The following is a 24,844-nucleotide window of genomic DNA, read 5'->3' as shown; positions in this document are numbered from 1 at the left end:
AGGCAGCAGCAAATGCCCTGAGCAAGAGAAGCAGCTTTCCACCTGGGACTGTGGCCTCAGCTGAACCCTCTCCTAACACTCATGTTGGCCCATGGAAAAAGACCCTGTCACCCAAAAGGCCTGAGGCCCCACATCATGGGAGCTGCAGCAGGCACCAGCTTCTGTTGCTGTGTCAGCTTTAACACTAACCTGCCATAGGTAGCTATAGGTATCACCCAAAACTCCATTAAGACTCTGCCCGGCTCAAGGCTGTGGTGCCCAGCTGAACACGCTGATGGACAGGGAGGGTGTCTTCTCAGATTTGCCCTCGTGGTGCTGTTCTCCTGCCGCAGTTTACAAATTCTCTCGTGCAACAATGCACCTGAGGCTTACCTGTATCCTTGTATCTTTCCTATTCTTTTTCCTTTGCTTTGGAATGCTCACCCATTTTGTTGTTGATGGAGAAACTGGGCTACCCCAGATTGGGGTGCTTCCCGTTGTGAACAATCTTGGATTTTTGCTGGACCACAGGCTGCATTTGCTGGACCAGGAGCACATTTGCTGAAAGGTAGGATACCATGTGCTCACACCTTTCTTTCTTTCTTTCTTTCTTTCTTTCTTTTTTGTTTGTTTGTTTGTTTTTGGAGACAGGGTCTCTCTGTGTTTCCTTGGCTATCCTGGACTCACTTTGTAGACCAGGCTAGCCTCGAACTCATAGTGATCCGCCTGCCTCTCCCGAGTGCCACCACACCCAGCACACTTTTCATTTTTGTTTTTGTTTTCAAAACAGCCCAAATGTCCTGGAACTCACTTTGTAGACCAGGGTGGCCTCGAGGTCACCGAGACCCATCTACCTCTGCCTCCCGAGTGCCGGGGTTAAAGGTGTGCCGCACCATGCCCGCCTTAGTATTCATAGTCTCTAATGTCAATAGCTTTAGAGAGTTTTTCTCCCTTTGATTCTCTCCCTATTAAATTTTTGTCTGTTTTTTTGAGACAGGGTTTCTCTGTGTAGCCTTGGCTGTCCTGGACTTGCCTCCATCTACAAGACCAGGCTGGCCTCGAACTCACAATGATCCACCAGCCTCTGCCTCCCGAGTGCTGGGATTAAAGGCGTGTGCCACCGTGCTCGGCTAACTTAAATGTTTTCATACAATATGTTTTGATCATGTCAAGTGATCCCTTTTCCTAGATCCTCCACATCTCCCTTCCCACCCAACTTTATGTTCTTTTTCTCTGCCTATATTTAAAACAGATAACAACAAAAATACACGTGCAAAAAGAATCCCACAAAACCAGGCCGGGGGGTGGGGGGTAGGGAAGCCAGGACAAAGCAAAATAACATAAAAAGTTTACAAAAATACCACTGAGTTCATTTTGTGTTGGCCAGCTAACCCCCCCAACCCTACCCCCCCCCCCCCCCCAGCACAAGGCCTGCCCTGGAATATGGTTACTCAGTGAAACTCCATTGGATAAAATCCTGGTTTTTTCCCCCTTATCAGCAGGTATCAATTGCAGATACTTCCTGGTTAGTGTTAGAAGCCCCTGACCACTTCTTCCTCCCAGTGCTGGGACCCTGTCTGGCTTGCATCTGTGTAAGCCTGTGCCTGCTGCAAGTGCATCAGTGCGGCTGTGTTTGAAAGACACAGTTTCCTCTGGCTCTTACAATCTTTCTCCTTCCTCTCCTGTACAGATCCCAGAACCTTGAAGAGAGGAATTTGATGAAGACATTCCACTGAGGACTGAGTGCTCCAGGGTCTCTCACTCTTTGCACACTGTACAGTTTGATACGATTTTCTAACAGCAGCCATTCCCTTTAGAGCTTTGTAAAATATATAGAGACCCAGGTTGGCTTGATCTGAGTAAGTCCTAGGAATATACAAGTTCTTTTGTTTTGTTGTTGTTGTTGTTGTCATTTCAAGACAGGGTTTCTCAGTGTAGCCCTGACTGCCCTGGAACTCACACTATAAACCAGGCTGGCCTGGAACTGTCTCTGCCTCTGCAGTGCTGGGATTAAAGGAGTGCACCACCACTGCCTGAGTGGCATGTACAACCTTTTTTGGGGGGATCGGCGGGGGGGGGGGGGAGGGGGTGTCAAGACAGGGTTTCTCTGTGTAGCCATAGCTGTCCTGGACTCACTTAGTAGACCAGGTTCGCCTCTGCCTCCCTGGGTGCTGGGATTACAGGTGTGCAGTACCTCCCTTGTTAAGAGCTTTTCTGGGTGACTGTCTTGCTCAGGTCAAGGGTGAGAACTGCTGGGGTACAGATCTAAGGCATACCCATTGTCTCTCTGGGGAGGGAAAAGGAGTACTCTCGGGGGAATCTGCTCATCGAAACCACCGCCTTCACAGCCCACTCACCTCTGACCTGGAGCTTTGGAGGAGGCGGATTTAGGAGAATGCGTAAGTGCTCATGAATATGTGCTTGGAAAGCACAGGAAGTGAGCATCTCCGGATACAGGAGGGGGCTGAGGTCAGGAAGAGCAGGTAGCCTGGTCCATTGGTGTCAGGACTTGGCTCCGTAAGGATCATGGCTGTTTCTTTTACTTTTTCTTTCTTTCTTTCTTCCTTCCTTTTTTTTCTTTCTTTCTTTGGTCTTGTTTGTTTGTTTGTCTGTCCGTTTCGAGACAAGGTTTCTCTTGTAGTCCTGGCTGTCCTGGACTCGCTTTGTAGACCAGGTTGGCCTCAAACACACAGAGATCCACCTGCCTCTGCCTCTCAAGTGCTGGGATTACAGGCATGTGCCACTACACCTGACTCATGGCTGTTTCTTTTTAGCTTCATTTAGCTTCATGTAGAAATGATCTGTTCTGGGGCTAGACAGAGGGGAGGGGCTCGGCAGTTAAGAACACTGGCTGCTCTTTCAGAAGACCTGAGCTCAATTCCCAGGACCCACATGGCAGCTCATAACTGTCTATAACTCCAGTTCCAGCAGATCTGACACCCTCATACAGACATTATGCAGGCAAAACACCAATGCACATGAAATAAGAATAAATAATTAATTTAAAGAAAGAACTGATCTTTCCCTGCCTGCCCTGACTTCTAAGATGGTGGTGGGTACCCTGGGATCTGACCTAAGAGCTCAGTTAGCATCTTTCTTATTCCTGCAAATCCCTTCCCCCACCTCAATGACTGAGAAGCAGAAGAGGTTTGGAGCAGGGCAAAGGCCACCCAGCTGATTCCCTCCTCCCTAGGCCCTCTGGACCACTGAGCTACTCTTTATCCAAGGCCGTGAGACCTCCATCTCTCTGATTCTTTTTTTTTTTAATTAATTTATTCATATTACATCTTGATTGTTAGCCCTTCCCCTGTTTCCTCCCATTCCTCCCTCCCTCCCACTTCCCCCCTTCTCCCCTCCCCTATGTCTGTGATTGAGGGAGACTTCTTCCCCCTATGTATGCTCTAAGATTATCGAGTCTTTTCTTGGTAACTTGCTATCCTTCTTCTGAGTGCCACCAGGCCTCCCCATCCAGGGGACATGGTCAAAAAAGGGGCACCAGAGTTCACGTGAGAATCAGATCTCACTCTCCACTCAACAGTGGAGAATATCGTGTTCGTCGGCTAGGTCTTGGTAGGGGTTCGAAGTTTACTGCCTATTTTTCCTTGGCTGGTGCCTTAGTTTGAGGAGGACCCCAGGACCCAGATCTGCCTGTCATAAAGTTCTTCTTGTAGTTTTCCAGGACCCTGTGGGTCCTATTATTTCCCCATTCTTCCATGCTACTCTCGCCTAAAGACTCAATAGGATGTCCTCTCCTCTGACCCACTTTCTTGGTAAGTAAGGTTTTTCATTTATGCCACAAAATTCAAAAATTTAAGGGAAATGGACAAATTTCTCGACCGATTCCATTTGCCAAAATTGAACCAAGACCAGATAAACAAATTAAATAGCCCTATTTCGCCTATAGAAATAGAAGCAACCATTGATAGTCTCCCAACCAAAAAAAGCCCAGGGCCAGATGGCTTCAGCGCAGAATTCTACCAGTCCTTCAAAGAGGAGTTAATACCGATACTATTCAAGCTATTCCGAAAGATAGAAATGGACGGAACATTACCAAATTCCTTCTATGAGGTCCTGATTCTTATACTAAATAGAAGGAGCCAGGGAACCCCATTGGGCTAAGCGAGGTAGGGCCTCTGTGTGTCCTCGAGTGGGAGTGAGTACAGGTCCTGCTTTCACTAGGAAAAGTATGTGGGAAGGGAAGAAGGGAAATAAAATAGAGGGCAGGATTAATGACGTGGCTTCAAAAGCTAATAGCGCATTTACCAACATCTCCTCCTCTGACTCTCCCATCCTGGGGGAAGCGGCCACAACTTGAGGCTGCCTGTCTCGGAATCCTGGTCCAGCCCCTCTGAATACCTCTACCTCCCTTTATTTGGAAGGCTGGAAAGAGAGAAAGCATCTCATGGTGACGGAGACTCTTCTACACCCCCAAGCCTCTGGAGATGAAACGTAGATTTCTGTCAGCCCGCCTGTAAAGCCGGTGCCACCCCAGAGCTGCCCAGACCAATGGGAAATGTTGTACATGGGTTGGTGCTTTGGGGACCCATGCCCCCAAAGGCCTGGCACTTCCCACAGAGTCTTTCAGCCCATCCTTATCACATCACCCTTCTCTCTCCAGGCCGCCTCTCCCAGAAGCTGACCTGGAGCTGGATTCCCAAATAAACAGTAACTAATTGGATTAGGAGCCGATAATGCTGTTGACCTTTCTTAACGTCTGCTGGCTGTCTTTCCACCACACTGAGGCTTAATTGTATGGGGTGGGGAGAAGGGTGGGAGACTTCCAGGAGTGAATCGTGACCCCTGTTAACCTCAGATAAAATGGGCTCAGCATCTTCCCAACTGCCTGTCATCCCCTATGGAGCAGGAACACACACATGCTCCCAGTCTCATCAAATAATTACACAGATGATACACACATGCATAGGCATGCATGCGGAGACGCAAAGGCTCCCAGAGGCACCCTGAATCCACACATGCGCACAGTGGATTTTGAACCTGGATTGTGTGTCTGCATAAGTCACACTCAAATGATACACATTCAGAATTGCCTGCATGATAGACAAGTACATTCATAAGCACAGCATCACGCGTTGGTAAAACACAAGCACAGAAGTTCATGTAGACAAATATAATCATAAAGAGGCTGTAAATGCATTATAAATATGCAGATAAATGACCACAGGTACTGACACATGAAAGTAAAACACACTGGCAGACACACAATATACTCCATGCATGATGCTTGGATACATCAGCATACAAAATACATGACAAATGTGCACAAACATACATGCTTACCATGCACATACCTTTGCACAGTGGTGCACATCAGAGCCCTTCCCTCCCCTCCACCCCCATACACACAGGCAATTGGCCCCATCCCAAACTCCAACTCTTTCATCATCTCTCCTGCTTCCATTTTCTATTTATTCCTGGGAATGTTCTGGGATCCTGAATTTATGGGTCTCTTGGAGTTCTGGTCCAGTCTCTGTCCATGTCTCCATCTTTCGTTATCTTTGGGGCCCCGTGTCTGTACCTATCTCTCTCACTCTGGCATACTTGCTGATAGGGTAATAGAAGGGCAGGGGGAAGAGAAATGAAGAGAGGAGGATTGGAGAAAGGAGCCAGAGAAGGTGGGGAAGAGGGGCCGGGAACCAGGGGAGCGGCGAGGGGCGGGGAGCGCGGGCGGGGGAGGGGCGCCTGCCTGAGCACAGCAGATGTTGCCGCTCCTCGGAAGGAGCTGTTAATGTAAGTGGAGTTTCTGCAATGGTAATTAGGAGGGCCCTCATTACCCTGGCGGAGCCGACTGAGAGCCGATAAAGCCGAGGGGGAGAGGGGCCGACATCAGGGTAATGGGGGAGTAGGGCCATTGAGGAGCTGGAGCCGAGCCGGGGACTGCTCTGTGCGCAGCTGGAGAGGGGCGAAGAGGGCTGAGGAAGGGGGGGGCATGGGCCGGCCCAGAGCCCAAAGTGGGGCGGGACTGAGAACTGCTTGGCTGTGGCTGCCAGGACCGCAACACAGAAGAAGGCCTGTAAGGACCCGTAGTCGTTGTCGATGCCAAAGGGGCGCGCTGAGGAAGGTCCCCGCTGCCCAGCAGGCCTGGCGTTTTAGGTCTCCGCTTCTGCATTGACCCTGGCTGCTGGACAGAAATGGGAACCAGAGGGTAGGGTCTGGAAGGGGCGCCTTCTGCTTCTAGGAGGCCTATCCACTGCACAGGCACGCGGAACCCGGACATTGACTCTAGAATAGCCAACAGGAAAGTTAGTGTCTATGCGGGTGGAAGGCTCCGGAAAGTCAGGTTTAACTGGAGGGGACCAGCAGCCAGGTGGAACCATAATTTTCAGCTCTTGCCTCTTTGGAGTTTCAGCTCACTCCTTCTTTCTCTCTCTCTTCTCTATGTCTTTGTCTCTCTCTGTCTCTTTCTCTCTTTCTCTCTCTCTCTCTCTCTCTCTCTCTCTCTCTCTCTCTCTCTCTCTCTCTCTCACACACACACACACACACACACACACACACACACACACACACACACACACACACACCACACCTTAGGAGAGCACCCAACTTAATAAAACTGTTGCTAGCAGCTAGTTCATAGAGCCCTAAGCATCTTGCTTCCCTTCTGGGGGACCTTAAAGAAAGAACCAGAGAGGCCGGGAAGACACTTACCTGCAGCTATGCTCCCCAGCCAGGGAGATCCAGGACCCATTCCACTGTCTACACTGTGTGTTCTCAGATGAGGCCTAGGACCCTCCCCACTAAAAAGTGAGTGAGCCCTGTCTATAGACTCAACTGAGAGCATCCACACAAGGTATTTCCCTTCTGCTCCTGTTGGGGTTCAGCCAGGAGGCTAGGAATCTGCAGCCCAAGCAGGGCAAGGGGGACTGAGAGGGTCTTTGCAGGCAACCTCCAGCAGAGGTCCCATCACCCTGTTTTCCGTCCTTCTTCACTCAGGCCTCACTTCAGGTGCTCAAGGTCATTTGACCCCTGCCGCTCTGGTTCACTAACTTCTCAAGCATTGCCTACGCCCTCCAACCCAGAAAGCATAGACCACAGGGCCAGATTTTTTTTTTTCTCCAGGCAAGGGAAAATCTGGCCTTTTCCAGCCACAAGGGTAACAGCATTTTCCACAAGACTGAAAGGACCTGCCAGGTGCCTTTGAAGAGACCAGAGTTTGTAGGGAGGGAACTCCTAGGCCTGGGGAGAGCCCCAGATCCCTCCACCCTTCCACACACAGCTGCGTGGCAGAGCAGGGGTTAATGGGGAAAAGCTGCAAGGCTGGAGCAGGCGGTGGCTCCCCGCCTCCGCCCCCCGAGTTGCTGACTCTTCTTTTTGTTCAGGCTGACAGCAAGCACCTGGTGTGCTCCTGCTACAATATTGCTCCTGCCTCCCGCCCCCCCCCCAAGGCCCCAGGCTCTCCTCTCCCCCTCCCTGCCCGAGGCAGCCTTCCCCTCTGCCTCCTCTCTCCCCTGCCCCTCCTGCCTATGGCCTCCAAGGCGCCCCCCCCCACCCCAACAACCACAAGCACCAACCCTGCGGTGTCAATAAACACAACATATGCTGCCATTAATGTGAAAATTGTGCCCTTCGCTCCATTCATCCCCTCAGCTTGCCTGCCTGCTGGGGATGGGGGTAGGGATGGGGGTCAAGTGGGAATCATTCACTGCCCTCTTTTTTGCTCTGCTCCATTCCCCTAGCCCTTCGCTGAAAGAGGGAGGAGCCTTAGGAGTGTGTGGACGGAGTTAGGGTTTCTGAGGATTTCTGAGACACATTCTTTAACTGGCCACCAAGTCTCCCATAGAGAAATATGTGAACATCTTCCTGAAGCTGTCCAATTACCTCCAAGTCCAGAGAGAGGGTAGGTGAGCCATGAGCCCCCCACCCCACCCCACCCCACCCCACCCCTGCCCACCACCACCAAAGAAAGCCACGCTGCCGCTGCCCACAGCAGAGAGGATTATAAGGGTCCTTTCTTTTGACAAGTCAGGAGCCCCACCTCTCCCCTTCTGGAAACTTGTGTCAGTCTGTCTACCCAGGTCTAACAGAGGAACTAAAAGTGCCTAGGTGGGCTTGGGCTTTGGGAAGCCAATATGGAAGGAACCACATACTATAGATGGCCAAGGAGGGAGTGGCCTGGCCCTCAGTCTCCTCAACTAAATCACCAGTTCCAAGACAGCAGGGAACAATAAAGATAAAAATAATATAATAACAACAGCTAACATGTATTGAGGGCTTATTTATGTACCGGGCATTGTGCTAAGCACTTTACAGACTTTATCTGATTTGTTCCCCCCTAAGACCCCTATGGGGAAGTTACAGCTGATAGCCCCATTTCACAGCTGAGGACAACAGGCTTAGTAGGGATAGCTATGTAGGATACCAGAACACTGGGTCCTGTGCCTGAGACAAGGTCAATGACACCATGAGGTCAGCATCACTATTAGTACCATCTTATGAAAGAGGAAAATGAAGCTTGGAAAGGCTTAGTAACCTCAGCCAGGAACCTGGGTCTCTGTCTGCCGGCCAAAGCTTGTGCTTTTAACGCCTCTATGATAGTCACCCCTCAGCTTTCCTGCCTCCTTTTCCTATTTTCCTTCACCCTCAGTAGCATCAGCACCACAACTGAGTGAATCCACTTCACTCGGGGAGGTTGGGAATACAGTCACAGCGCGGCAATGGAGACCGGACAGCCAGTGAGCAGCCTGAGCCCAACTCCTCCCTCGCCCTATGGTCACTCTTTGCTACCATTGCGCTGTGCCCATCCAGCTTTTGTCCTTACTGTTGTCCCTCCACCCACTTGCCTCAGTCCACTTCTGAGGATTCACTGTGAACAGGCAAAGTGGCCCTGTAGGCTCCCAGAGCACAAAGCCCGTTGTGCTTGGCTCTGCAGCTCCTCACTTCTGAGACTCCAGTTGCTTTATTGATATTAACCTAACCCCCACCACTGCTTCCCCACCCGCCCTGGCCCAGTCTGACGGGCAGAAATCTGCTGCCTGGGCACCACCCTGACCTCTCTTTTCCTCTTTCATTATCTACTCCGGGGCACCAGGGAGCCAGCACCAAAATTAAAACAATAACTAAGCCCGAAGTGGGCCCAGCAGCCCCCACTCCCACCCCAAGGGAAGGGAAAGAAGGCCACAAAAACACCTGGAGAGGGGAGTAGTCAATGGAAGTGGGAGGGGGAGACTCAGTTCCATGCCAGCACCCCCACCTGTCTTAACCCTTTCTCTCCTGCACAGTAATTGGGACACCCCCATGTTATCCCTCTCAATATATATATATATATATATATATATATATATATATATATATATATATATATATATAAAATCAAAACAGCAGACTCAGGCATCTGCTCAGCCATTTGGTACTTTAGAGTTCGAGGGAAAAAAAATGGGACCTTAAGGTCTCTAGCAACCCATACTTTATGGCTAAGATCCCTAAAAGACCCCAGTCGTGCCAAAGGAACAAATGCCTTTTTGGGCAAATTCTTGGAGGATTTTCTGATCACTTAGTGATCTTCACTAAACACTTGATAAAGTATACTGACTGATTTTGGGTTCCCAGCAACTCATGAACTAGGCGATGATGTTGTTCCTACTTTTCCGATGCAGAAAGTCAAATGACTTCTCCATGCTTCTGTCAGCTGCTGAGTGGCAGAACCAGGATTCCAGTGCAAGCCCAGTGCTCTGTCTCTGGAGCCTGTAACTTGGCCATTTTGCTGAGCAGTCCACATAGGTCTCTCCAGAGCGTTGTGGAGCCTGCTTGAACAAGGAGGTCTAATTCACAGACACTTTAGCCCCTCACTTCCCGGGTTGTAGAATAGGACCCCTGTGACTGGCATCTTATTTCAGAGTGGCCAGCCAGAAGGAAAGGAAGTGAAAGGGGGGGGGGCAATTCTAGCATTGCAAGGCCACAAGAGGGGGCCACTGTAGCTGAGGTAAGGGGTGGGCTTAGGGAAACTTGGGAAAGTCTGCACCCTCCTCAGGAAGCCCACTTGGAAGTCTAGGGACCAGAGGCTCCAGCAAAAGGTGCCGTACAAGAGAGAGGCGACAAAGTTGCTGACACCAAACTGTCCCCAATGCTACATCAGCCTCAACCACCTTAACTGGCCTAGAGGAAGATTCTCCAAGCGCTCAGGGCAGGCTTGTTCTATCCCTCAGCCCGGCCCTTCTCTGCTCCCCTTCATCTACACTGCAACCTCTAGGGAGCTTCTATTCACTCTATTATCTTGTCCCAGCACTGAACAAGTTCTTTTTTACCTCACTTCTGCTGACACAGGATCAGACTCTTCAAAGGCATTGGGGGGGGGGGGAGAGAGAGAGAGAGAGAGAGAGAGAGAGAGAGAGAGAGATCAGAGGAGTCAAACATTTGCTTATTATAGCCAGGCACAGTTCCTAAGCACTTTACCTAAAATGTTCACACTAATTCTAAGAGGTAGGGACCCCTATTCTACAAATGGAGAAGAGGCTCAAGCTGGTAAATGGCACAGCTGAGATTTGAATCCAGGCGGTACGCCCTTATGTAACAGGACATTTTCCCAAGCAAAGAGGGAGAGAGGGAGACAGGGAATGAGAGGCAGAGAGAGAAAGAGAATATTAAAGCCCTCAAGCTCTTTCAAATTTGTTGTTGTTGTTTGTTGTTTTGTTTTGTTTTGAGAGATCCAGACAGGATCTCTCTACGTAGCCCTAGCTGTCCTGGAACTCACTCTGTCGACCAGGCTGGCCTTGAACTCACAGAGATCCACCTGCCTTTGCCTCCCAAGTGCTGGGATTACAGGCATCAAGCTTCAAACTCTTTAATGTGCACCAGGGTAAACACTTACACTCCCCATGGGCGTTCTTGCCTATATTGCATTCCTACAGGGCATGGCAAAGTGAGACATGCATAAATAATGCTGAAGGAATTCTGAAACAACCCCAAGCCTCAGAGGACTACTTGCTAACTCCTGGCACAGAGATAGGTACTCCCCCGATCCTGACATTGGCTGGTATGGGCTCTAGACTCAGCTATACTGACTGTTAGCCAGAGGCTCAGTGATACTAGAGCCAGGTCTGGTCTGATTCTTTATTTTTAAAATTAATTTATTATGTATACAATGCTCTGTCTACATGTAGGCCTGCACACCAGAAGACGGCATTAGATCACATCATAGATGGTTGTGAGCCACCATGTGGTTGTTGGGAATTGAACTCAGGACCTCTGAGACATCTCTCCAGCCCCTGGTCTGATTCTTTTGTTTGTTTGTTTGTTTGTTTTTGTTTGTTTTTTGAGACAGGGTTTTGGCTGTCCTAGACTCACTTTGTAGACCAGGCTGGTTTGGAACTCACAGTGATCCACCTGCCTCTGCCTCGTAAGTGCTGGGATTAAAGGCATGCACCACCATGGCCCGGCCCTGGTCTGATTCTTAAGCCTTTCTGGAACCCTCTCTTCATTCGTCTCCATAGACCATATGAGATCCAGTGTTGGCTTCCATAGTTAGTCCTTAGAGCCTGCAAATACCTACCTCCATTTCCCTCCCAAGACTAGTCAGCATCCGTGAGGAGGCCTGCGGGGCCACTCCTGTTCTGGCTCGGTCTCGGTTGTGCCTGTCAGCCTGCAGCATATGGTTAGAGCCAAGTCTGCCCTTCTGATAGTGCACAACTCCCTCTACCCTGGCCTCTCCTGAGCTCAAGTTGTCCTGAATTATTTTGCTGTCCCCTCAACACAAGCCCTCTGCAGCTCTTGCTCCTGACATGAGAGTTTCCTCCAAATCCCCATACTGCCTTTGGTGACCCACTTAGAATCCTAACTCCACGGACCTAAAATAGAAAGTACTTGATACAAGCCTTTCACTTTCCGCTACTGCTGAATAAAGCTTGCCTCTTAGAAAAGAGGCAGAGCCACCAACCAAAGTGATAGTTGCCCAGCTATTTAAAATGGAGAGCCGGGCTGGAGAGATGGCTCAGTGGTTAAGAGCGTCACCTGCTCTCCCAGAGGTCCTGAGTTCAATTCCCAGCAACCACATGGTGGCTCACAACCATCTATAATGTAATCTGATGCCCTCTTCTGCAGATAAAGCACTCATATTCAATAAATAAGAAAATTAAAAAAAAAATAAAATGGGTAGCCATCATTCATTTGCCCAGCACAACCCAACTGTTTCCTACTTGCCCCAGTGGTATTGGTATCAGTTCATGTGGGCCTCTTGTAGTATGGTGTGTGTGTGTGTGTGTGTGTGTGTGTGTGTGTGTGTGTGTGTGTACATGTGTGCGCGTGTTTCTGTGGACTATGTGTCTCCCTCTTCAGAGTTTAGGAAAACTCCAGAGTGACTGCTTGCCCAGGGTTCATCTGTAATCTAGGGCATTGATCTGGCTCCATTGATAGTTGATTGTTTTCACACGTGACTCGGTTGCATTCCTCTAATCTCCACCCCTTCTGCGAGGTTTGCATGACAAGCAGCAATGGCCTCAGTGGGGAGAGGTCGCTCACCTCTGACCAGAATATAATTGGAAAAAGAAGGTCATTGCCGCCTTCGCTTCTGGGGCCGATCAGCTTCGTTCCATTTGTGTCACAAGCTCTTGGCAGCACATATTCTCAATGACATGGAGACAATGGCTGTGCCCCACAATGGAGCCCACAGAGATGTGCTCAATGTGACACAAACATACCACTGGGCCACACTCACTCTCATCAGAGCAGGCATGTACACTGTCACATACGCACAATAGGTGCTCTCAATAAACACTGGCAATGCTGAGGACACACAGGACTATGGGTACCCAGTGACAACCAGACACAGAGGATACACAAAGAAGTGAATAAAACAATGCTTATCCAACGACACAGGTACCCCCACATTTACACATTGTGACATATGGGCATATTCACAAGGGCAAATACACTGGGCTAAGCTACCATAAGCAACATGAAAAAACAAACAACCAAACAATAAAAACCCCAACACATCAGTAATGGTTCTCTTTGGGTAAAACCCACTTGGGAATGTATCAGAATTAATGGGGGAGCTTTGACAAAGTTTGTGTTTCCAGAAACCCCTGCTGGCACATACATAGCCCTTACAGAAAAGATATGTAAGTACATTTATTTGTGTTAAAGGAGCCTCATTAAGCAGCTCTGATGGGATCACTGATACTACCATTAGGCTTTCCTCTTCTGGATGGGACAACTTGTTGGCAGGGATGTTGGCCTGTATTTTCTTTTCTCAGTACAGGAAGGGATAGGCTCTAAACTGGGGGAAAAGAGGGGGGTGACACATCAGTGGCCAGATTAGGTGGTCAGACGATTTCCAGGAGCCGAAGGAGTTAAAACTGGGCTTTATGCCATTGATCCTTAGCACCCTTGGCTGGACCGGTTAGCGCCTTACCCAGTGCGGTGAAGGACCCCTCTCATCGGGATATTTCCAGGATGTGTCAGGATGTGAAGGCCCAAATGTCATACCCAGGTCCAGCTGACAGTAACCATTGGCTAGCCCCGGGGCTCCGTGACACAGTCTCTAGGCAATAAAATGTTCCAGGGTCCCAGGGAAACCAGCCCAGTACTAGGGAAAGCCTATTCCCGGGCAGGGGCGCCGCCCTACTCCCACCTCGGCCACATCATAGGCCTCCGGGAGAGGGCAGAGGATGCCTGCCACGCGGGGAATAGGCGTTGGAGGCGACAGATCATAGCCTGGATGAGGAAGCGCTGAGATCCCCTCGGCGAGCAACAGGGTCGCGCCGCCCCCTGGCGGTTCCACAAGCACAGTTGAGGTCGGAGAAGCCAGAGGCTTTCGGGACGCACTGCCCAGAGACAGATTCCTCCTTTCTCGCTTACAGGGGGTCGAAGGATGCTAAAGCGATGCCCCGAGAGGACCGCGTGTACTGTCCTTTCCTTTGACTCTCCCTCTGTCCTCTTCTTTTTTTCCTCTCTCTCTGCCCACCCCCTTCCCTCTCCATCTCCACTCTTTCTGCCTTCCTCTTCTCCCTCCCTCCCCGCCGTCCTTCGCCCACCCCTCCCGCCCCCGCCGGGCAGCGCCTCGGTGCGCCAGCTTGGCAGTTAGCCCATTAGATCTCGTACTATTGATCCGCTTCTGAGCCGGAGCTGACAGAGCCCCCCTTCCCTATCTCCCCCTGTCCCCATTCCCCGCGGCCCCCTCCCTCCTTCTCTCCCTCCCATCTCCAGGCAGTCCTGGCCTGCGATCACCCCCACCCCACCCTCCCAGCCCTCAGCGGGCTGTGCCGAAGTCTCGCCCTCACGAAGGACAGGAACAAATGTAATTAAAGCGATCTGCGGGGGGGAGGGGGGGTTGCGTCCTAGCAAGCAAGCGCAAGTGGGGGTCCCAGCGGCCCGCGCGGGGCCCGCCACCTCCTTTCCTCCCCGTCCCTTCCTCGTCCCCGCCCCCCCGGCCCCCCGGAGCGGGAGCATTTGGGTTGAGCGGCGCCTGTCCTATAAATCCACATATAATTCTCGCCTTTCCTGTTCAGCTAAGGAAAATAAACGTGTAAGGCTGTTTCTGGGAGCCCAGCTCGGGGACCGCTCTAAATTCTCCTCTGATTGAGTCAAGGCTGGAAATCATTCAGCTCGGCGGCGCGCCCCAGATCCACCCCCACCCCACTCCCGGGTCGCTGGGGTCCGGGCTCGCGCCTACCGCGCACACGCAGGCGCGCTCACGGAAGGCAGGCGCTGGGTATATAAATATCTCCAGCTCTCCCCATAGCCGGGCAGATTTATTCCGCTGCCAAGCCTGCAGAAAATTGACTTGTTCATGGAGGCGGCTATTGACACATCACCGGGGGGAGGGTTAGGGGAGAAAGCAGTGGAGCCGGCGCCCCTCCATTATACGTTAATGTAATCAGCAGTGTGCGAAATGACTGCGCGGAAAATAGCATCACTGACATTTATATTAGAGGATATTGATGGCAGGAGCTGTGACCGCATCACTCTGCCTCCCGTTTCCACGGATTGACACAGGAGCCTCTTGTTGGCTCCATCCACGCTTGCCTCCCCTCCCCCTCTCCCCCTCCTTCCCTCCCTCCCTTTCTCTTCTTCTCTCCACCCACTCTGTGCCTCTCCAGCTCTCCCCCTCTCCGTGTCTTACCCCCACCCTGCCTGTTCCCTCTTCTGATCATTTATTTTCCAAATAATTCTTGATCACCCACTGGGTGCCCCCTCTCAAGGGTCTCTGCCCATGATTCTGCCTAGGTTTATCTCTCTCTTCCCCCACTGTGCTTTTGCCCTCTTTCTCCCGCCTCCTCGCTCAGCCTCCCCTCCCCCCTGCCTTGGCTCGATGGCTGGACCGTTGCTGTCACAGCAGATAGATAATTGAAAAATGGGCCTCACCTTTGCAGCCAGCAGGAGTGGTTCAGGCGGTAACCGCCGGGGTTACCTACTCCATCTCAGGCCCAGGTTCCAAGAGAGATTCTGAGGAAATTGGATTTTACATGGATGTTTTATTCGGGCAGAGGCTTTGGTGTATATAAATACAGGCTAGGAGGCCTTGGCAGGAAGGATGAGTAAGGCCAGGTGATGTGATCTACCGGTACCACCCCTAGGTTCAGAGGAGGCAGGCAGGCCTTGGGCTCTGCTCTGGGTCCCAGACCTGGGCATGCGCTGCCCCTCTTCATCAGGGATGGAAAGAGGTTAATGCCTGTCAGCAGCTCCTCAAAGGCTGCCTTGGGGATACAAGTGTCTTTGTCAGGGCTTGGAAAGATGCAATACTGAGAAGAAAGAAAGAAGGAAAGAAAGGAAAAAGACTGCAGAAGTTTGGAGGCTGACTCAGGAGATATTTATGGAAAGTGTATCTCTGAGTAGCGTGTTGGGTACGAGAACGAGTGGGTTAGGCATGGCTGCTGCCTTCAGGGACAGTCTGCTTAGAGAACAACACCCTGGGAGCTCAGGCTAGAGAAAAAGAAAGGACCAGCGCTGAGAGTGCTCTTGAGACTTCTTCTCTGGGACCTGATCAGGAGGAGAGCTTAGAAAAAGAAGGAAGGCAGCTGCCTAGGGTGGGAGGGTGCGAGGATGACAGCACCCTCCAGTGTTCTCTGGCCTGAGTAGCGGAACATCTGAGGTCATTTAGTCATCAGTAATCACTGTATCTGTAGCCTAGCTCACACCTAAGGTGGGAAACTGGAGGGCTAAAAAAACAATGCACTATCAAGGACCCAAGTACAAGGTGGGAATGTTCTGGGGGGGGGGGGGAAGAGGGGGGAGGCAGGTGCAAGGGCAGGTAGGAACATCAAGAGAAGCCAAACATGTGAGGAGAAGAAATTTACCTTGGCTTACACTTTTGGGCAGTCCAGCTCATGACCAACTAGCTCTGTTGTTTTGAGCCCATGGCAAGACAGAAAATTTATGACAGGCACCCGTGGCAAAGGAAAAATCATTCACTTGACGTCGAGAAGCAAGAAAATAAGACCTGGAGGTACCAATGCTTGTACAGCATGCCGAAGGCTCTGGGTTCAATTCCAAGCACCGGAGGAAGAAGGAGTGAAACTAAGAGGATGGGGGGCAGGGCAGCTGAGAAGGAAGAGGAAGGGGAAGAGATGGAGGAAGGGAGGGAGGGAAAAAGGAAAAGTAATCTGAATTGGAGTCAAGAACCCCAATTCCACTGGGTGCCATGTCTCCTGGGACTATAGCTTTAATGCACGAGTTTTCTGACTGCTCTAGATCTAAGCTATAGCGAGAAGAAAGCGGTAGAAGCTGGGGGCGGGGACAAGAAGCCTCCATTGCAGTCACAGGCAGAGTTTTCCCCACATGTTGACTGATGGGGCTCTACGTAGCTGAGGGGTCATTGCTGTTCTTTGAAGAGGATGGCTTGAGCCCTTGGCTGAAGGACAGACTGCTCACTGAAGGGTTCCTTCCAAGCACACAACAGACAGCAGCCGCCTTATCATAGCTGTATCACAGAAGGCTGGACCAATCTGCCCCCACCCCCCAGAACAACACCCCCCAAAGTCCCCCCGTTCTCAGCCACATCATTATGCTGTTACATCATCAGCTTTGGGGCAGGACAGGTGCAGGATGGATCATAGCCATCCTCCCAGCTGCTCCTGCACATCCCAGGCACTCTCAGATGGCATCCTGGGAACTCCAATCCAGCTGTAGGATGGGAGTGGTCTGGGGTAACTAGACTCCTTCTCTGAATCTCCCCACCTGACCCTTGTCAGCATCTTCCCCCTCCTCTAAAGAGTACATCCATCTGTTGGCTCAGCATCTCTTCTCAGCTGTCTAAGGCGTTAGGCCTTTCTCCTTGCCTTCATTACCTGGTCCTCTGAACAGCCGCCATGCCATCCTCTGCACGGGCGCAGAGAACAGCAAGGAAAGCAGGCTTTCACTCTCCAGCTCCCCCAGACCACACTGTATTTATTTCCTCTTCCTGTGACTCATTTGACATATGGGCCCTAAGATTCTGGCTTGCTTCTAATTTAGGAGGCTGCTGTGGGTTGAAGGTTTGTGCCCCTCCCAAATCCTCACTGAAATTTAAACTTCACTACAATAGTATTAAGAGAGGCCTATAACAGATGACTAGGTCATGAGAACTTGCCTTCATTAATAGAATTAATGTCCTTATAAAAGAGCTTGGGGGAAGCTATTTGGCCCTCTCTCTCCACCTCACCATACGAAGGTGCAGCAAGATGTACCATCTATGAAACAGAGAAGGAGCCTTCACCAGACCCCGGATCTTCTGCTAGCCTCGAAAAGTGGGGGTGGGGGGTGGGGGGGAGAGATACTTTTTTAGTTATTTGAGTTTTTTTTTTTAATAGCAGGAGGAGCAGACTAAGATTTCTCGAACAAACTGGTGCTGCGAGCATATGTGCATGTGTACAGTGAGTGTGTGTGTGTCCATGTGCAACACACCAGGGCCCTGCACACGCAGGACACAGGGGATACCGTTTATAAAGCAGTTCTGGGTTTTCCCTAGCCATCCAAGGTAGGAAACTGAGGGTTGGGGCTATACGTTAGCTACCGGAGGGTTTGGCTAACATACTTAAACACCTAGGTTGGATCTACTAGCACAAGTGCGCACTTGTTAATCTCAGGTGAAGGCAGGAGGACGGGAAGGATGGGAAGTTCGTGGTTATCTTCGGGTGCATAGTGATTTTTGAGCCCAGCCTGGACTACCTCATAGCCTGTCTCAAAAATAAACAAGTTAGGGACTTGACATTTTGGAGGAGAAAGAGTAGCAAAGGAAGTGGTTTCCCACAGTGGAAGGATGCCTCCCACTTCTCCAGGCCTCAGGAAGATAGGCTTCCAGGGAGTGATTTAGGGTCACCTACCCAACAAGCTCTCAGACGATGCATGGAAGGGGTGCTGGACACACACACACACACACACACACACACATACACGTCACCCATTCACAAAGGCTCAGAGCCTGTCTGGTCTCTCCCTACATGAGAGGCTAGTTCAAAGGATAAGGGACCTGTGAAGGCAGCTAGCCAGTTTGTGGGCATGAAGAGAAATTGCCAGGAGCTGGAAGGTTAAAGTCAGATGATGATCCAAGCTTAACCAGGCTGGCCTTGAACTCACCGAAATCTGCCCGCCCCTGCCTCCTGAGTGCTGGGATTAAAGGTATGCCACCCCTACCTTGCTCATTAAGGCTGTTAATTAGTTACTCCTTGTGGCTGGCATCTAAGCTCTCCGCTTTCAGATTCCTCACCTGCAAAGTGAAAATACAACAGTCCAGTTTAAATTTTTGTTTTGTTTCTTTATCGAGACTAAGTTTTTCTGTAACAGCCCTGGCTGTCCTAGCACTCAGTCTTTAGATCAGGCTGGCCTTAAACTCAGAGATTGGCCTGTCTCTGCCTCCTGAGTGCTGGGACCAAAAGTGTGCGCCACCACGCCCACCATTTCTAATGTGTATAGTATATTTTGAAGAGTTGGAGTTGGGAAGGAAAAGAATGAGGCTATTTCAGGCCTGAGTATTCAGACTTCTGAGAGAGAGAGAGAGAGAGAGAGAGAGAGAGAGAGAGAGAGAGGGAGAGAGAGAGAGAGGGAGAGAGTTAATTGTACTGAAATTCAGTGGGGCCTGAAATCCCTCAAGGGACACTTGGAATCTAGGAACTGCTGTGACCAGGACACGTGCAGAGCAGTAAATCAGACCAGCTGTGGGACTGCAGAAAGTCAGGATAGATCCACAAAGCAGCGCCACCCAAATCGTCTCTGCCCTGGGCTTGCAAAGCCGGGGAATAATGGGAGGAAACTCCAATTAGCGGGGCAGCTGTCAGTCAATGCCAATGACAGGAAACCTGTGCACTATTATAGTCCTGCTTGGGCAAGGGCTATCGGATACAAAGTGAGACCCCCTGCTTCCGTTCTCCAGTTTCTTAGTGAGTTGCCTAGGGTGGAGGAGGGATCAGGGTATCCCTGGTGGCAAAGTTGTGGCTAGCAGGGACAACACCTCTTTAAATTGGTTATAGGGACTGGGGACAGAGTGTGAAGCAGGTGAAAGGAGCCAGTGGGGGCAGTGAGATACCCTACCCCCATCTTGGCTGGGCAAGATGAAACAGAACGAGCCAGTAGGGAGACTTGGAGTGGAAAGTCGCCTTGGATGATACTCCCCAGAGAGAAAGGACTAGAAGCCCAGAGCTTGGGCGGCCAGAAGCCAGCAGTCAGGGGAAGGGAGGTGAAGAGAGAGGGTATCCCTTTCCACAGATGTGCCTTGGCCCCTGACCAAGCAAAGAGGGGCAGGATTTTCTGTCTTGTCCCAAGCCCCTGCATCTGCCACCTTGTTTACCTCATGTCTATTTATAACCACAGGCTCTAAGCCTGGTATGGGACTCTACGATTTATATGACTATAAACTTCCAAAGGGCACTGAGAGCTGGCAGGACAAGGCTAGAGACAGAGGCAGGCCTCCCAGGGTCAAAATGCCTACCCTCCCACCTACTCTGACCTTAAATGCCACGAAAGGAGACGTGCCAGGAGGCCCAGACGAGCAAGACATGGATGGGCAAGAAGCCACATTGCTGCTCTGATTCTTGGTACCCCCGAGTTCAGGATGTGAAGTGAGCTCCAGCCCCTTTCCTTGAGGCGGATGTCTTCACACACACTGCTGGGAGCAGGGAGGGGACACCAGTGTGGCCAAGTGTATGGCATCAGAAGGTGACCCTAGATGTTTGAGGAAGAAGTGGAAATGGAGGCCTGCAGCCCAAGCTCCACCCATCCCATCCACCAACCAATAGAAGGAAAGATGAATCGTTCCCTTGGCTTCCTTCTGGGGGTGACTTTGGAGGCCTGAGCTCTCACATCAGAGAATACTGATAGTTCAGAGTCTAACTGTAGGATTCTGACAGCAGCTCCTTACTCAGTCTTGGCCCTCTAGGAGGCAACTCTGCTCAGCCCCTGGCAGACTCTCTACTTATGTCTCCTTCTCTATGGTCACCCACTCCCCTGCTTCTCAAGGACCACTGCTCCTGGCTTGGTAGCTAGACTGCCAGTTCTCTCTGCCCACTCAACACCAACCTCTGCTGTGCACTGCACCCTTCAAACAGCCCCCACTGGTTCCTACCCCAGGATCTGTCATATAAACATCAAGGCTGGGCTGGGTGTATCCCATCTCCCCACCCCCCATGTATGTGTGTGTGTGTGTGTGTGTGTGTGTGTGTGTGTGTGTGTGTCCTTTTTTTTTTAAATTGATCCAAGCCTTCTAGAGGCCGATCACTGTGAGTTCAAAGGCAACCTGGTCTACATAGCAGGCCAATCAGTGCTACAGAGGGAGACTCTATCTCAAAAATAAATAAAGAAATCTTTTAAAAGAATGTGCTTCATAATTGGATCAGAGTAGCGGGAGAAAGAACCAGGATGATTTCTCCCTGACTCTTCTGTTAGTTTCCCGTCCATCAGGATGGCTGCCCCAAATCTAAGGACCTGGGCATGGAGCAGCATGTCTTCTAGTACCCGTGTGACTCCTTGCTATTTCTGGCCTATTCCTTCCCACCACAATCTTGGATTTAAGGCCTCTCAGTGGAAGGGGAGCTGAGCTGGGGTCAGAGGTCACTCAGCTAGAATCAATCCTGTAGCAGGACAAAGAGCAGAAGGCTCCGGAGGAGGATGCGCTACCACTTAGAGTCCACTCCCACCTGGGACCGGGGGATTGAGCTAGGCCTGACAGGATTAACTCTGGGCAAAGGCTTTAGGGACACAGGTTGGTTGATAGGTCCCCTTCGCTCCCCTTAGCCTCTAGCACATCCTTGGGGACTGGGAGTGCTGTTCAGTCAGGCAGTGCCCTTTCTCTCTCAGAGGGAAGAAGGTAGTACCAGAGAAGGCTCCGGAGTCCACAGTCGCTTCGCTCATATGCTAGCTCACTGCTTTTGGTTTTTTGTTCTTTGTTTTTCATTTGTTTGGTTGGTTTGGGGTTGGGTTTGGTTTTTGTTTTCTGAGACAGGGTTTCACTTTGTTAGCCCTGGCTGTCCTGGAATTCACTCTGTAGACCGGGCTGGCCTCAAATTCAAAGATCCACCTGCCTCTGCTGGGATTAAGTCACATGCCACCACCCATCTAAAAAGACCTGGCTTTCTAGTTCCCTTTCTTTTCTTTCTTTCTTTCTTTCTTTCTTTCTTTCTTTCTTTCTTTCTGCTCTGGAACTCACTATGTAGACCAGGCTGGCCTCCAACTCACAGAAATTGGCATGCCTCTGCCTCCCCAGTACCAGGATCAAAAGCAGGTGCCATGACACCCAGCTGCTAGCTCACTTTTTACCTAGTGCCTTCTCTGGAGTCTGGTGGGGGAGCGACTCAGCAAGAATTGGTTAGGTGTGAAGATGGTGTCAGAAACCGCTCATTTTCTGCATCGACTTGGACAAAGACACAGAGACTAAAAGCTATTTCTGGGAGTGTCTGTGAGGGTGTGCTCAGGGGAATGTTAACTTCCAGCCATTAGGATTCTGGAAGGATGATCTGCCCTCGCTCAGGTGAGTGGCAGTATCCAAGCCGCTGAAGGCCTGGACAGAACACGGAGCACAAGATGACTCTTCTCCTTCCTCTCCTCCTGCCCTGGGAGGTGGCGCTCCTGGCTCTTGGACCTTCAGACTTCCGCCAGGATTCTTCCCAGTCATTCAGCCCTCTGGTTCTCGGAACTGAAAACTATGCCACCAGCATTAGTGGTGACAGCTCACAGATGACAGATCTTGGTACTTCTCAGCTTGCAGGGATCTGTGAGCCAATTCTTCACAGTAACAAATCGGGTGCCTCTCTCCTTCCCTTTCTCTTATCTCAGCCACGCCTGTTTCTCTGGAGATCCTTAATTCAGTGCTGCACAAGGGGAGAAATCCAGCGGCTGGGTGGGGCAGGTGCAATGGAGAGAAAACTGCAAGGTGCTAACAGGCAGCCTGAGCTCCCCTCCTGCCCTCTCCAGAGGGAGGCAGCAGAGGACCATGGGAACTGCCCCATCCAGCTATGGAGTGCATATGGAGGGGTTCATGTGGTTTTGAAGTTTTCACACTTGCAGCCCTTTTTTTCTGGTGGAAAGATGCCTTGCAAAAGCTGGTCTGTTCTCAACTTTGTCTCCAGTGGCTTCTGTTCCTTCCCGAGCAGTGATTTCTTTCATAAATAAAACAAAACAAAAAACATACTTTTGTCTGAGTCTCCTTCTGCTCTCAGCTCTCATCATCCTGGGGCCCTCGTGTCACCAGCTTGGGTAGGGTCAGACTATCTGGGGTAGTCTCCCTGTGCCCCTTGGGTCACCGCTATCAGGACTATTTTTCGGTAGAACATATGCAATCTGTTTTACTTCCTGGTGTCTCTTCTTCCCCATCCCCCATTCAGACATTTGCCAGACTCACTTCCTTGGGTACAGGGACTGGGTCTGACCCTAGAGATGCCCAGGAAGACAGCCCCGTGTTTGAGAGGGTCAGCCAGCACTAGGCAGCAATGACACGGAGAACTTAAATGCCTTAGCTTATAAACCATACCCTCCTCCCTCAGGCATGGCACTCTGCTCCTTCAGTGTGAGTGGAAACTGGCCTCTGGAAAATCAAAGACATGTAGAGAAGACGCGTAGTTAGGAAAGAAGAGGACGCAGGTGAGGGAAGAATCTCAGTTGTTGGCAAAATTAGGGCACTAAAAGGCTGCAAAGTTAGGCCCTGGGGCAGAGACCATCTCCTGCTGAAGGCTGGGATAGGGTTAGGGACAGGGGTTAGGGACAGGTGGTCTTAGGCTTGGGGGAACTAAAAATGATCAAGTTTTAGAGAGCATAGGAAGCCAGTGAGGGACTTTGAGCTCTAACCTGGCAGAGTGCTCAGGACTGTGGGTCTGAATTCTGCTTAGTAGAGATGAAACCTCAGCACACCAGAATCCTGTGCCAGTTGGTGACTAGAGTAACTTCAAGAAAGACAGGTGGTGTCACCCGTGTCACCGGGCATTTGTTACAAGAATCCAAGAGGGAAAGTAGGCAGACACCTCCCCAACCATCTGGCCTAGCACCATTTTACAGACAGAGAAAGTGGAATGTGGAGAAAGCGCTTAGTCCCCAACGCTGCCTTCACCAGCAAAGTTCTCGACCCACGATCCACCCTTGGAGCAAGCTCCCAGCTGATCTTCCTGCCTGCCCCCAAAAGTTTGTCGAAGATTGAGCCCTACCGTGGCTTTTGCTCTCTATTCAATCCTGCTAGGCCTATCTGACAGGCTGGGGACCCCCCTCTCCTTTCCTTGCCCAGACCGGGGGCTTGGGGGGTGGGGCGGGGGCAGGGGGAGGAGGCGCTCTTTCTGTAGCTTGTGTTGTTGCTTTCTGTAACAATGCCTTTTCCGCTGTGCTTCCGCCTGTCTGTCTTTCTCCTTCAGCCACTGTCCCCACTCTTCTTACCCGCTCCTAGAACTGCTGAGATGAATCTCTGAAGCCTCACGTTTCCGGAGTAATTGAGTTGAGCTCTCCTTGGTCGTGATCCGGAGGAGGCGGTAGCTGCCCATCGGTCTGGCCCTCCCCCAGCTCACTTAGCCCGGCCCCCTGTGATCCCGCAGAGAGTGAGGAGTGACAGGGTGCTTCCTCTTCCTCAGCCCAGCCGCCTTCTCCAGCTCTCTGTCTCCCCCCTCTTCCCCCCTCCCCCCCTCCCCGCTTCATCTCCTGCACAAATCACATGGTGACAGCCCCATCCAACCTTTGGGGAAGGGTTTGTAAATGTGTCTTCCTTAGCTCTGATCTCCAAAGTGTTCCTTTTATTGCATTTGTCACGGTGAAGATTAAAGTCCCTGGGTGGCCTGCACTACAAATCACAGTCTGCTCTGGGAGCAGCTGCGGGTTGGGAACCAATGGAGGGGTCTGAGCTCTGTTACAGGATGTGCTGGTGTGTACACATTCACACATTCCCCGTGTGCGACGTGCACTTGTACCTAAGAACAGAAAGATGTGGCCCCGGCGTTGTCATTCTGAGCCATTTGTCCTCCCTCTCTGTAGCAAAGGGTGACTTCTTCCTCCAGGCTGTCCTCCAGGGTCCCTCTGCCCACACGAGGGGCTGGGGGCGTAATTCAGTGGTAGAGCTCTTAACTAGTATGCTTGAGGTCCAGGCTCCAGTTCCTAGTACTGAAAGGAAAAGGAGACGAGGAGATGAGTCTCTGCCCTTCTGTAGTGGATACCACTGTCCGCGCCCGTCTTTCATCTCTTCCATCAGGCGTGAGGAAAAGCTATGCTCACAACAGAGATATTTTGCTCTCTTAATGGGTCCAGGACAGGTCACCATCTAAACTCCCAAAGACCTCCGTCTAGGTCCCAGAGTCACAGCTGACCCGTCCTTGTCCACAGCTCTCACATCCTTTCTTTTTTTCTCATCCTGGACACAACTAGGGGCAGAGGAGACACAGCTGAGGGAGCAAGAGGACAAAAGCTCCCTTGTACAGGGGGGGGGGGGAGGAGAACGGTCCCCTTCCTACCCTTATGAGGTGGGCTTCCTGCCTGCCCC

General features: G+C 51.1%; 2 long non-coding RNA genes across 2 annotated transcripts in view; both read right to left on the bottom strand.

Annotated features, from left to right (window-relative positions):
- Positions 1-15,749, bottom strand: part of LOC311592171 — a 35,529-nt gene extending 19,780 nt beyond the window's left edge. The window contains exon 1 of the long non-coding RNA XR_014777319.1: positions 15,295-15,749. This is a non-coding gene — a long non-coding RNA (uncharacterized lncRNA). The remainder of the gene's footprint in view (positions 1-15,294) is intronic.
- A 4,882-nt stretch (positions 15,750-20,631) lies between these two features.
- The window catches only part of LOC311592170, a 31,770-nt gene continuing 27,557 nt past the window's right edge, over positions 20,632-24,844 (bottom strand). Inside the window, exons 4-5 of the long non-coding RNA XR_014777318.1 lie at positions 24,279-24,468; positions 20,632-22,493 (exon numbers count right to left, since the gene is read on the bottom strand). This is a non-coding gene — a long non-coding RNA (uncharacterized lncRNA). The remainder of the gene's footprint in view (positions 22,494-24,278; positions 24,469-24,844) is intronic.

This window comes from Acomys minous (genome assembly GCF_964271855.1).
Source record: "Acomys minous genome assembly, chromosome: 2".
Classification (NCBI taxonomy): Eukaryota; Metazoa; Chordata; class Mammalia; order Rodentia; family Muridae; genus Acomys; species Acomys minous.
Note: the sequence above shows the minus strand (reverse complement) of the source record. Positions and strands in the feature narration are given on the sequence as shown.